At 38.8% G+C, this 13,741-nt stretch overlaps 1 long non-coding RNA gene across 1 annotated transcript; it reads right to left on the bottom strand.

Moving 5' to 3' along the window:
- Window positions 1-2,337: 2,337 nt before the first annotated feature.
- LOC128314227 (uncharacterized) lies at window positions 2,338-4,154 on the bottom strand. Its single transcript, XR_008295718.1, has 2 exons — window positions 3,864-4,154; window positions 2,338-2,592 (listed from the first exon to the last, which is right to left on the bottom strand). It is a non-coding gene; the product is annotated as an uncharacterized LOC128314227 (long non-coding RNA).
- Window positions 4,155-13,741: the final 9,587 nt, after the last annotated feature.

The raw sequence follows: 13,741 nt of genomic DNA, 5'->3' as shown, positions 1-13,741 counted from the left end.
TGAGACATGAGATATCCATTCTTGGGGAAAGGTAGAGCTGTGCTTCCCAAGATGTTTCATCTAACATCAGGAAAACAATGTTATTACTGACAACTCTGAGTGTTTAAAGGTGCCTATCTCAGTTTGGCTTGATAAAATTCATTGTATTTTCCAAATATATTTAAAAACATAAATTAATAGAGAACAAATTAAATAGTGAACTTGTATAACATTTCAAAATCAAGTATTTTAAAATTTAAAAGGACGAATTTGAATTTTTCTTACAGACATGACTTTTTCAAGTCAGGGTTTATATATGAGATGCCATATGTAATCCTGATCAGGATATTTAAAGATAATCTCATCAAATTTCCCAAAATCCCTGTAGACCAGACACATTATTAGCATCAATAGATGATACAATTTTTAAAAAATTGTTTATGTTTATTTATTTTTGAGAGAGAGACAGACAGAGTGGGAGCGGGGGAGGAGCAGAGAGAGAGGGAGACACAGAATCCAAAGCAGGCTCCACGCTCTGAGCTGTCAGCACAGAGCCCAACACGGGGCTCAAACTCAAACTACAAGATCATGACCTGAGTAGAAGTCAGACACTCAACTGACTGAACCACCCAGGCGTCCTGATGATAAAAGGTTTGAAAAGATATTTCCTACCTTACATATTGGTAATTGTAATTTATGCCAATTTGATGGGTGTAAGTCAAAATGTTACAACTGCAATTATATTTAAAGAACTAAACAGACTTTTTTTCTTTCATTAATGATTATAAAGTCAAAATTTCTTGTGGCAAAGCAAATTAACTTCCAATCATGTTGACTATTTTCATGTTAAATACAGTATATCAAGATAATCATGGAACTCTGGTTTGACAAATGGCACCGCATGGTTAGGATGGTGAGAGCAGTGACCCTGCAGCTAGCCATGGGTGTTACTAAAATCTCACACAAACTCTGAAGTCAGCATATGCTTGAAAACAGAACTGTGCCCTCTGGGTGACTCCATCTGACCTCCAGGAGCTCTCCAACTTCCATTGGTTCTACCTGGGCTGCCCACCATAGTTGTGATTCTTGGGGACCCAAGAAACAAACTCCCCAGCAGCCCCTGGACCCCTGTGATCTACCCTACAGTTAGCCACTGAAAGAAATTGCATACAGTTAAGGATCTTTAAAGTCAACGTAGAGCAGTGGCTTGCACTGTTCCTCACTGTGTAGCAATCTGCAAGTTCAGTGCGATTTACCTGCAAGGGCTCCTTGTAGCACCCTTCTAGAAACACATATCAAGCAGTTCGCAGCTGGTGGTGATTGCCTTGACCGGGGCCCCCGCGCCAAGCCTCTTCTGACCGCCCTGACAAAGAGACACATAATTGTAGCATCCACACCACATCAGCGTGCTTTCGTTCTTTCTTGTGCCTTGACACGCCAGTTTGGAGTTTAGGGGAAAGAAAATATAACTAGGAAGACTTGTGGAGCCGTTTCATTTGGACCTCACAGTGTTAATGCTAAGAGTCTTGTTTGTTTAGTTGATGTAGTTGGTCATACAGAAATTTATTAAATATGTAAAAATACGAATTTTGTTGCTGAGAAAGAGCTAGGCTCTGTATCCCTAGTTTATCATTATCCTTATCCCTCCTTTTTTCTTTTTCTTTTTTTTTTTTTGTCTGTTCAATACAGAGATCATGTGACAGTTGCACTCATCAGCTTTCTTGTAGAGTTAGAAAGAAAGCCAATGTTTCTTTTATTTGTTTTAAGTTTATTGATTTATTTTGAGAGAGAGAGACAAAGCAGGGGAAGGGCAGAGAGAGAGGGAGAAAGAGAATCCCAGGCAGGCTCTCCACTGTCACCGTGGAGCCCAATGCAGGGCTCGAACTCATGAACCTAGGAGATCATGACCTGAGCCAAAACCAAGAGTCAGATACTTAACTGGGTGAGCCACCCAGATGCCTCCAAATGTTTCTTTTAATCACATCTGTTAAAATGGGAAATCTGAAGACAGAGATGGCTTTATGTTTTAAGAAAAACAGAAGCAGTCACATTTCTTGGTGGAAGCGAAATTACCCCTATGTGTTCTAAACCAAGTCTGTGTGTATTGAAAAACTAGAAATTCCATTCGTGCCCTCTGTGCAGGGCAATATGGCGATATCCTTCGTAGTTAAAATGCATGTATCTTTTCATCCAGCAATTCCAGCCGTCAGCCTTGTTGCTTTGATGGTACTTACCCTCATGTAAAATGATGCGGACAAGATTCTTCTCTACCACATATCATCTGAGTGAAAGGTAGGTGAAGGAAATGGCGCAGACTTGACCTGATGAAGACAAAGTGTTAAACAAAGACAGAGAGAATTTTGAGGAATAGCCTGGCAGGTATATTTTATGGTTAAAAAATCTTGAGGTTTTTCAAAGACTCCATCATAACTGAAATTGTCTTCTCCAATGATCTATCCAGCTGTCCAAGGCAGAAGACCCCAACCAGTTCCAGAGAGTTGCCAGCCAATCACCAATTTACCCAAGGACATGAAAACAGGTCACATTTCCACGTAGTTGGTGTTTTCTCCTTCTTCCTTTTTTCTTCTTTTCCTCTTATATAAATCCTGTTGGCTTTTTTAAATGACAAAATAAATTTATTGACTGGCTTCCCTTGTATACAAGTAAAATCGTATGTTAATCTTAATGTAACTGTATGATTTATTATTCGACACTGTAATACCGCTAAAGGATTGGAAATAGTCTTTTAAAAGGGGACTATCCAAGTAACTCATCAAATATCCATACTTTGTAATAGCATATAACTATAAATAAGAACAAAATATTTCTATGTGCAATAACCTGGAAAGTTTTCCAAGATATAAGCACCGTGCAGCAAACTACAAGTAGTAAAATATTATTTGAAGCTGCTAAAAAGAACAAATAATTCTATGCTTTTAATATATACAATATCTTTAGGAGGACAAACAAAAACTGGTAATAACAGTTGCCTTTTGGAAAGGGACCTTGGTGGTGAAGAACAGCAAAGGGAGACATTTTTTTTTTTTTACTGTTTATTTATTTGAGAGAGAGAGAGAGAGAGAGAGAGAGAAAGAGCGTGAGTGCCAGGTGGGGTGGGGGCGGTGGACGCAGAGAGAAGGAAGAGAAGGAGACACAGAATCCCAACACAGGCTCCAGGCTCCAAGCTGTCAGCACAGAGCCCAACGGCAGGGCTTGAACTCACAAACCACAAGATCATAACCTGAGCCAAAACCGCATGCTTAACCGCCTGAGCCACCAAGGCACCCAGGGAGACATTGTTTTTTAATGTTTATTTTATTTTTGAGAGACAGAGAAAGTGCACACGTGAGGTGGGGAGGGGCAGAGAGAGAGAGAGAGAGAGAGAGAGATTGAGAATCCAAAGCAGGATCTATGCTGATGGCAGCAATCCTGACACAAGACCTGAACTCCCAAGTTGTAAAATCATGACCTGAACCAAAGTCAGACGCTCAACCGACTGAGCCACCTAACCTCCCCAAAGGGAGACATTTTTGACTGTATACTCTTTTATACCTTGTTAAATGGATTCAGTACCTTAATTCCATTGTGTGGAGGTTTTTCCACACCATCAGTAAGCAATTCTGTGACACCACCTGAGTGTTCTACAATTTAACTCAATTCTGACATCATATACCCATTGAGCATCAGGTTCCACAGGTTAAGAGCTCAGTCCCACATGACTCTCCCCACCTTCCCGCAACCACCATACCGTCACTTCAGAAGGCAGTTGCAAACCCGGGTTATTTATCATCTGTGCTTCTGATTGGAGGTTCCCATGACCCCCTCCTTGGGTTTGATTAATTTGCCACAGTGGCTCACAGAACTCAGAAAAACATTTTGCTTACTAGATTACTGGTGTATTATAAACAGCTGTAATTCAGGAACCGCCTGAGGATTCAGAAAGAGATCCATAGGGTAAGGTATGGGGAAGGAGCGCTGAGTTTCCATGTCCTATCCCAGCGTACTACTCTCTCCAAATCTCCATGCGTTCACCAACTTGGAACCTCTCCAAGCCCCATTCATTTGGGGTTTTATGGATGCTTCATTACCTAAGACATGACTGATTAAATCTTCAGTTGCTGGCAGTTAGTTGATTCAACCTCCAGCCCCTCTCCCCTCCCTGGAGTACACCTGAAAGTTCCAACCCTCTAATCATGAGGTTGGGTCTCCTAGCAACCAGCCCGCATTCTAAAGTACAGTCACCTCATTAGCATAACAAAAGACACCTATGTTGCTCTCTTAAGTAATTCCAAGAGTTTTAGGAGCTCTGTGCCAGAAATGAATACCAAATATTTATTTCTCATTACCACAACACCACACTTGTGAGTTTAGTACTTTGTGAATCTATCAGCTATTCGCTCTGGAATACATTATTAAGTTTGTGTTTGTGTTTTGCTTGACAGTGACCTTCATAAATATTTATTAGTATGCAAAATTGGAAAGTTGTCGAAAAAAGGCGAGGAAAGTGGCAAAGAGCCAAACAACTTCCTGAAGTACAGACACAGAGATACTTCTTTTTAATTACCCCTTGTCACGATGTACTGAAGTGGCTCCTGCTCAGCCTGGTAGGAGAAGGCAAAAAAAGCTTTCCAAATAGCAAGAGAAGTGGTGATTGGCCTTGTGTCTGGGGTCAACACCGGGCATGGGTTGTCTTGGGATATGGTTGCTTCCTGGTACAGATCACGGCCCATGCTTGAAGTAAATCAGCCCACTTGAACTACAGAAACCTTCTGGAACTTTGAGTGTGCCATGGGGTTCTGTATGGTACGTGCTAATTAAAGAGCATCTAGGGCCAGACACAAACTGGGATCAATCAGCTCTCCATTCCCTAATCTCTTCACTAGGCTCAGAGACTTCTGGCATCAATCCTTACAAATCTATGAGCCACTTCCCATATCCTGCATCCCCAAATTTGTCCAACCACTTTTTATTACCTCCACTGCTACAACACCAGACCAAGTCTCCATTAATCCTTATCTGGGCTAGTAAGGAAACCTCCCAGTGCGTTACCCCTCATAGTAGCCTAAGAGAATTTTTTTTCAATGTTTATTTATTTTTGAGAGAGAGAGAGAGAGAGAGAGAGAGAGAGAATCCAAAGCAAGCTTCAGGCTCTGAGCTGTCAGCACAGAGCCCGACATGGGGCTTGAACCCACAAACTGTGAGATCATGACCTGAGCTGAAGTCAGACACCCAACCGAGCCACCCAGGAGGCCCAAGAACTTTTGTAAGTGTATGTCTGTTCTGTATAGAAGTTGTTTGTGCGACTTGTCATGGATTTCTGCCCAGAGCTGCACATACACTATCATGGCGGGGGGGGGGGGGGGAGGGGGGGTTTGGGGGGGTGCATGCTCCGTATCTGGCCTTGGGATCAGAACTGGCTCTTTGTTCCTGATGCCAAGAAGGATTAATGTGCTCCACCTCCTTGAGCCAGATGAGGCCCGCCCCCTTGGAATAAATCAGGGAGGACGCCCAGGCTCCTAAGATTTCAGAAACAGCAAAACCAGCTCATTTGGGACTGCACTTTGGCACACATAATGACTAACCGTAAATCACACATGCGTAGTATATATATCGCCCTGGCAGGAATAGCTAGCTGGAAGCCTCACCTGAGGACAGGATGCTCCACCCAGGACCCTCAGTTGGGACTCCAACCAGGCTCTTCACTGTGGGGCTTCCTCATACAGAAGGTTGGAGGTTGTAAGTGCCCCAGTTGATGTTTTAAGCCTTCTTTGTTTTTCTCTATACTTCTCTCCCTTTATGTTGACTATAATTGTTTAATTCTTTATATTCCCTTTCCCTTATAATTAATAGCTTTCCTCCACGAAACTGAGAGTGCGTCTATTACACTTAGAACAATGTCACATCTCTTCAGCCCCCAACTAACACTCTTCCATTGCACTTGGAATAGAATACAGACTTCTTAAAATGGCCTCAGACTCTCTACCTAATCTAGAACCTTCCTTCCTCTCTGGCCTCATTTCCTTCCTCTCTGCTTCTTGTTCACCACCCACCATGTTGGCATTTACCCTCCTCAAAGCCTCTACACTCAATGCACCTGCTGCTTGGGCTGGTTTTCCAAGTCATCCCAGAGTTGCTTTCTTCTCATTTCAGGTTATGACTCAAATATCTTTTTCTTCAGAGATGCCTCCTCTAACCTTCCTGCTGAAAAGCAACCTTCCACCTCTCAGTCACGCTCTATCACATTAAACTATTTTACCTTCTTCATAGAGTTTATCAGAGACTGGAGTTATTTCATTTGTATATTTGTTCATGTGATTTCTGTTCGCCTCCTCCTTACCTCACTGTAAATTACTTGAAAGCAGGGGCTATTACTGCCAAATCCCTAAGGTTCATAGAAGAGTCTCACACACTGGCAGCTTGTTCACTGCTTGATAAACCAGCAGCTTTGATATGGAGCAATCAACATCTGGTAGCCTTGTGATCATACTCACAAGCTTTAAAGGTGTAGCTCTGAGTTCTAAATCTAGTAATGACACTCAGTGTAGCCACAGAGTGACCATGCACTCCACTCACCAGGACTGAGACCTCTCTGCAGAGTGTGGTTCAGCACCCACACTTGGCATATCTGAATTTAAGCTTTAGTTAAAAGATTATTCTACCAAGATTCATCCTTCAGCCTGAATGAGCTAGTGAGCCCAGGGCTTGCTTGCTATCTTTCCTTCCTCCCTTCCTTCCTTCCTTCCTTCCTTCCTTCCTTCCTTCCTTCCTTCCTTCCTCCCTTCCTTCCTTCCTTCCTTCTTCCTTCCTTCCTTCCTTCCTTCCTTCCTTCTTTCCTTCCTCCCTCCTTTCCTTTCCTTCCTTCCTTCCTTCTTGCTTGCTTCCTTCCTTCCCTCTCTCCTCCCTCCCTCCCTTCTTTCCTCCCTCCCTTCCTTCTTTCCTCCCTTCCTTCCTTCCCTTCCTTCTTTCCTTCTCTCTCTCCTTCCTTCCTTCCTTCTTTCCTTCCTTCATTCCTTCCTTCCTTCCTTCCTTCCTTCCTTCCTTTTCATTGTTGTTGCTTAATATTACCATAGGAAGGATAGCAAGAAGGAAAGAAGAGTTCTCTTCTATTCCTATAGAAGGGCTCAGCCTATTTAATTGTAAATTTTAGAATATATATGAACTTTTCCAACTTAATGCAGTCACATACACATATATGCACACACAGAGCTTCCATTTTTAAAATTTTTGTTTTGTTTGGGGATGAAAAAATTATGTCGTATCTAAAATAAAATTTTAAACTATTTGCAATAGTCATTATAACTCTCATTTTTAATGCCATTTTAATAAAAAAAATGTTTATTGTTTATTTTTGAGAGAGAGAGAGAGTCAGAGCATGAGCAGGGGAGGGACAGAAAAGAGAGGGAGACACAGGATCCAAAGCAGGCTTCAGGCTCTGAGCTGTCAGCACAGAGCCCAACACGGGGCTTGAACTCACAAACCATGACATCATGACCTGAGCCGAAGTCAGATGCTCAACTGACTGAGCCATCCAGATGTTCAGCCATTTTAATTATATATAAAATAATTTATATAATTGCATCAAATAATAGGGTCCTAGCTCGTATATGTACTATATACATATATGCACATATATATATACATTACGAAAAACATGCAATGTTTTATATTCTGTTTTTATGTGGGGGGTGGTGGTGAGGGCAGAGACGGATGGAAAGATAATCCTAAGAAAGCTCCATGCCAAGCACAGAGCCCTATGCAGGGCTTGATCTCACCACTGTGAGATCATGACCTAAGCTGAAATCAAGACTTGGATGTTTAATAGACTGAGCCACCCAGGCGCCCCTTTTATATTCGGTTTTTAACTTGCCCTTTAATCAGCCAAGAAATATTCATCCAGACACCACTGAAAAAGTAGAAATACCAAGATGTGTAAAATATAGTTCCATCCTCCTAAAGCTCTCATTTAAGTTGGGGAATTACATATACATATATAAGTACAAAGGTGAGACCTTCAATAAGAGTTATTTAAGGCAGGGAAACAGTGTAGAAAAGAAAGTAACTGACTTACTCTGGGTGTGTGTTAGATGACAGTGGATTTTCCCTAAAGGGAATCCATGAGCACCATCGAGTTCATTAATTTTAAGAGTTAAATGGCTACACATACAAAAACGTGAGTGAACATTAATCAGTCTCAGAAAGGGATTGGTTTCATTCTATTTTTTTTCAAACCAAAAGATTTTCTTACTCGTGCGTGCTTATCGCAATTCTACCGATAATAGTTTTGTTTTAAAAGCTTAGAAAGAACCCTAAAGCTTATCTCAAAAATGAAGTGGGCAAGAAGAATATCCAAGACAAAATATCTGAAAGGAGTTATTAGAAGGTGTGGTGGAAATGTTGCTTTTCTACTCAGTGTTCAATCTCGGTTTAAGCCTAGCAGCTAGGACAGTCCTCAAAACTGTAATTGAATCAAGGATGAGTCGTCTGGGATGAGTAAGTCGATCTGATCAGACCAAAAGAAAAGACATATCTGTAATGAGAAGTTTTTTCTATATCTCTCTATATCTATATTCATATAGATGAATGAGTCACTGTTTTGTTTTGCTGTGCAGTGTTTTAAAAATTGTAGTAAAATGGACACAAGACTTACCATCTTAACCATTTTTAAATGCACGGTTCAGTAGCATTAAGCACACTCGAATTGTCATGAAGCCAATTTCCAGAAGTCCTTTCATCTTGCAAAACTGAATTTCCATACCCATTAAGTAACTTCGTTCCATGTCTTGTAATTCTGGCAATATAAAAAGGTTTCTAGTTTTATTTATGAAATTTCTTTTATTTATTGGTAATTTGATGGGATCTAAGTGATCCGTGACATCTTGAGATGTCATATGGACATACGTCATATGGAAATATGTTCATATGTTCATTATATATTGTTGAGCGGTAAATTCTGGTAACCAAATACACAGTTTGATCTCTATTCTAAGGAATAAAAAAAAAGTTTGCATATATGCATGTTATGTGTATGTGTTCTATTTCTTTATGTAGAGAGAGAGAAAATATAGAAATACAACACATATAGGTAGCATGGGAGAGACAGAGACAGAGATAGAGAGACACGGAGGAAAACAGAGATAGAGGGAACTATATCTCTGCCTTCTTCATTCTCAGCTTAATTTCAACTACAAGAAAAAATGCACCGGAAATTAAAAGCTGGGAGAGTACAGAGTATGTTAACTATGAATGTTTCGGGGAGATGGGAATGTGGGTTATTATTGCTATTTGCACTTATGATTATTATTAAGAGAGAGAGAGAGAGCGTGCACAAGTCAGGGGGCAGAGGGAAAAAGAGAATCCCATACAGGCTCCACTCCACGCTCAGGGCAGAGCCCGATGTGGGGCTCAATCCTACCACCCTAGGATGATAACCTGAGCTGAAATCAAGAGTTAGATGCTCAACCGACTAAGCCACCCAGGTGATGCCGCACTTTCTAATTATTTCATAATTTTATAATTACATTACCTTTGTAATTTGTGTAGTATTTCAAGTAAAAAAAAAGTTTATATCCAAATTTTCTTTTTTTTTCAAAATTTCAGTCATTTCTAATAAAAGGTATATCAGCATAATATAATTATTTCATCTTTAAAAAAAACTTTTGTGTGGTTAACATAGTGTTATATTAATTTTAGGTGTACAATATAGTGATTCAACCATTCTATACATTACTCAGTGCTCATCATAAGTGTACTCTTAATCCCCCTCACCAATTTCCCCCATCCTCGCCCCCGCCCCCCACCTCCCTTCTGGTAACCATCTGTTTGATCTCTATAGTTAAGAGTCTGGTTTTTTGGTTTGTCTTTTTTTTTTCTTTTTCTTTTCTTTGTTCAATTCATTCTCTTTCTTAAATTCCACATATGAGTGAAATCATACGCTATTTGTCTGTCTCTGGCTTATTACGCTTAGTATTATACTCTCTAGATCCATCCATGTTGCTGCAAATGACAATGATCATTTCACCTTTAGCCCACAAACAAAACTCACACCACATTTTCCAATGTTATGAAATGAAATTTGGCACAATCAATAAATAAGAGGACCCAATAAAATATATCTTCAATGATTAACTTTAATTAAGCAGAACATGAAGTATGCTACTAAAAAGCAGACATTAAATACATCTCCTCAAGTAATTCTTAAACATCCTAAATTTAGTGCCAATAATTTAATTAACATTATACAATTACATGTAACATGTTCCAAAATAATCAAATCACAAGAAATTTTAAAATAAAAAGAATTCAGGGAAGTCTCTAGTTAAGCATTTACATAGCATTCATTATTCTGTCAGCCAATGTACCTAGGAAGCAGGACAATTGGTAATATCTTTGCTTTGTGTAGAATGGAAGCATATGGGTTTAAATACCTTTTATTACAGCACTATTGAAATTAGAGCCAAGATTACCTCAGGAAAATTTGTTTTCTGTACTAGTTTATTCTTGGGAACTACTTTGGCTAACATGCAATTTCTCCCATTTTGAGAAATTCCTTTTTTCCATTTTACTGTAGCCTGTGACCCAGAGCTTAAGAAACTTCAGTACTCCCCCCACCCATGAAATAATGGTGGAGGTGCCCAAAGAGCTTTGATCTGGTGGAGTTATGGAGAAGGCACTGGAAGAATAAGGGACCACTGGAGAGAATCGAAACGAACTAAGTTGGTAATGACCATGGCTACAAAAGTTAGTGTGAAAGTTTTATCAGATCTCAAAATTGTGGAATGGCAGGCTGATTACAACCGGAAAACCGGACACCTGATTTCTAACTTTGGATTCTTATGGTTAGTGATCTGAGCTTGGGAAAGTCAAAGTAGTCATTCAACTTAGAAATAGTGTTTGGGCCAACTTTATGAAATTATTAAAACCCTTCCAGATCCATAGTTTTATCACTCCAAGGTATATACAACTGGGAACACTTAACTATTTTCAGCTACCGCTTTGGCAACAGTGAGACATCAGTTTCAATACTATTTAGAACAATAAATGAACTACTAACATTTTCAAAACAGGATGCAATACAAACCACTGGAAAATTGTTATCCCTGAATGGTTCTTATTTTCTTTAAGAAAACTGCCACTTCCTACTGATCTAAAATGCCATATAGTTTTTCTCTATTTATAGAACGCACTACTGTTTTCTTGCTTGTTACGGGGAAAATACATTCTGTATACAATTTTATTTTTGTATTAATCTGACAATTTCTAGGGAAATTGTTTTCAGTCATATTGCAAAATATTCATTAAATTCTTATTTTCTGTACTTTGAAGTGTTAGCATTCAAGTGATCAATACAGTTTACAAAAGTAGAATTTTAGCCTGAAAATCTATATGCTTTTAGTGTCTTTAATTTGAATTTGAATTCCCTATGATAAATTAATGAAAACTTGATGAGCAAATGTATTGATATTTGATACTTTAAAGGATACATGGGAAAATCATACCCCTTAAATAGATAAATGCATTCAAGAGAATATTACCAGGTTGGATTCTCTCCTTTGGATCTCAGAAAGTCAACAGTACTTTACTTTCATCCAGCTCTTAAAACTCAGCTTTATTTTTGCTACGGGAAGAAGAGAGGATTTCATTCAACTAGATAACTGATCAGCAGGTGTTACTGTAAACAGGAAGTAATTTATTATTTATCGTAGTTAAGACAAAATTCCCCGCTGAGGGAGATGAATTGCTGGGTCTTCGCAAACACCTCAATTTCCCATTTCATTCTACTTCACAAGCAGTGCTAAGATTTAGATTTCTTTAGATTTCTTTTTAGGAGGTCTCTAATCCAACTCACCTCCATATTCTCTTTTGATGTCCAGACTGGCCAGGAAAGTGGAGATTTCTTCTTGCATGCTAAGAACGTGTAAGTCAAATAACCATTATCAATCCCATCTGTGTTGACCTTCTCCTCACATACATGAAGTGGGGAAATGCAGGGCTTATGGAAGTAAGTAAGTGAAAATGAACATTTATTAAGTCCTTATTATGTGCCATAGGCTTTACATTAATTACTAACTTCATTCAGTGCTCTTGCAACTAAGAAGCGATGATAGCAAGCCACTAAATGATAATGAAGAAGAAAATAATTGGGAAGTGTAAATATTTAATGTGAAATTTATGACATATGCATTTATGATCTCATATCCCTGACCTTTTTTCCTTTAACTTTCCTGGAATTTGCAAATACCTTCTTAGCTCTGAATAGCTAATTAGATACCATAAACGATTCATCCTGGTAGGCACTATATATACCTATTTGGTGAAAAACAGAGGAGCTAAATCCCATATTGATAATACACATTGGTGATAATAGTTTCAATTTCATGAAGTATTCTCCTGGTTCCCGGCAGTATAAAAAGTCTTCTAGTTTTATTTATAATTAAAAAAAACCAAAAACCAAAAAACAAAAAACAACTACCTGTAGCACTGATGTGATCCAGTGATCCGTGATGTCTTTTATCTTGAACGCACTGCAGCCAGCCTAATCCTCAGAGTGGGACCTTCTGAGTGACTATCTCAAAAGCCTATGTTCCACTACCTGCTGGGCTTCCTGACATTCTAATACTACATACAAGGCATTTGACTAATTCTTTACATATTATGAAATCTTCTTTCATTTTATAGATCTAATAAAGTTCACCATCTCTAATAACAAACAGATATTTCTTAAAAGGAAATACAAGCTCTAAGTAACAATGCACGATTTTAGGATCTGAGAGGTAAAATGTGTTTATAAAGTTGATATAATACAGAGCATAAAAATGAGCCTATTGATTCTGGGGGGAGGAAGACTTACTCAATTCTAATCTCAAATGTCACATGCTAAATGTATGGCAAGTTACTTCTCTGAGTCTCAGTATTTTTAATCTGAAAAATAATACCTGCGTTGAATACTTGTTGCAAAGAATTAACATTTGTAAAGACCCAGAAGAGACCGTACAATAGGTGCTTAATAAATAGTAATTATATTCTCACCCATCATTGCATCCCATCATTGCCTAAAGTAGTATCATTACTCTGAGAGCATACATTTGGTCTGTGATAAATTAGCTGACCAGTTCAAGTATGAGTCCAATTAATATAAAGATATGCACAGATCAAATAAATAAATAAAGATTCTTTGGGCATTTTCTACAAGTTACCTTCCTATACAGCTGTCTTCTAAATATAAGCTATAAGACTCTAGAATAGGTTAAGAGGTCAAAAATTGCCTTTATCACCTATATGGCTTAAATCTGGAAAATAATAATAGTGATAATGACCTTGAACTCTTGTGGAATTTCCATCTCAATTGTGTATTTCACTGCCAAGAAACGGATATCTTTTGATATCACCGAAATAATAAAGTGAGATAGAATTTAGAGGACAAATTTGAGAGGTCTACTCACATGCCTATGTCTATGATTGTCATAGAAATCTGGGACAGATACACTCATATTAAAACATAAGGCATACTCCTTAAATAGAACGCCTGGAAGATTAGAGTTCTACTGAACTACTGCCTCACCTGACCAAAACCTAACTTGTACAGTGCAAGTGCAACCGCTCAAGTTAAAGATAAGTTTTGGAAAAAATAATACATGCGTACTGCCAGCAATGATTCCTTTTAAAACCTGAATCTAGGTGAACAATCATTCACAGAATGATTCAATTATTTCTATGATTGTCATACCTAAACGGTTTCCTTTATTCTGGGGAACACACAGAAAGT

The sequence above is a fragment of the Acinonyx jubatus genome, chromosome B1 (genome assembly GCF_027475565.1).
Source record: "Acinonyx jubatus isolate Ajub_Pintada_27869175 chromosome B1, VMU_Ajub_asm_v1.0, whole genome shotgun sequence".
NCBI lineage: Eukaryota > Metazoa > Chordata > Mammalia > Carnivora > Felidae > Acinonyx > Acinonyx jubatus.
Note: the sequence above shows the minus strand (reverse complement) of the source record. Positions and strands in the feature narration are given on the sequence as shown.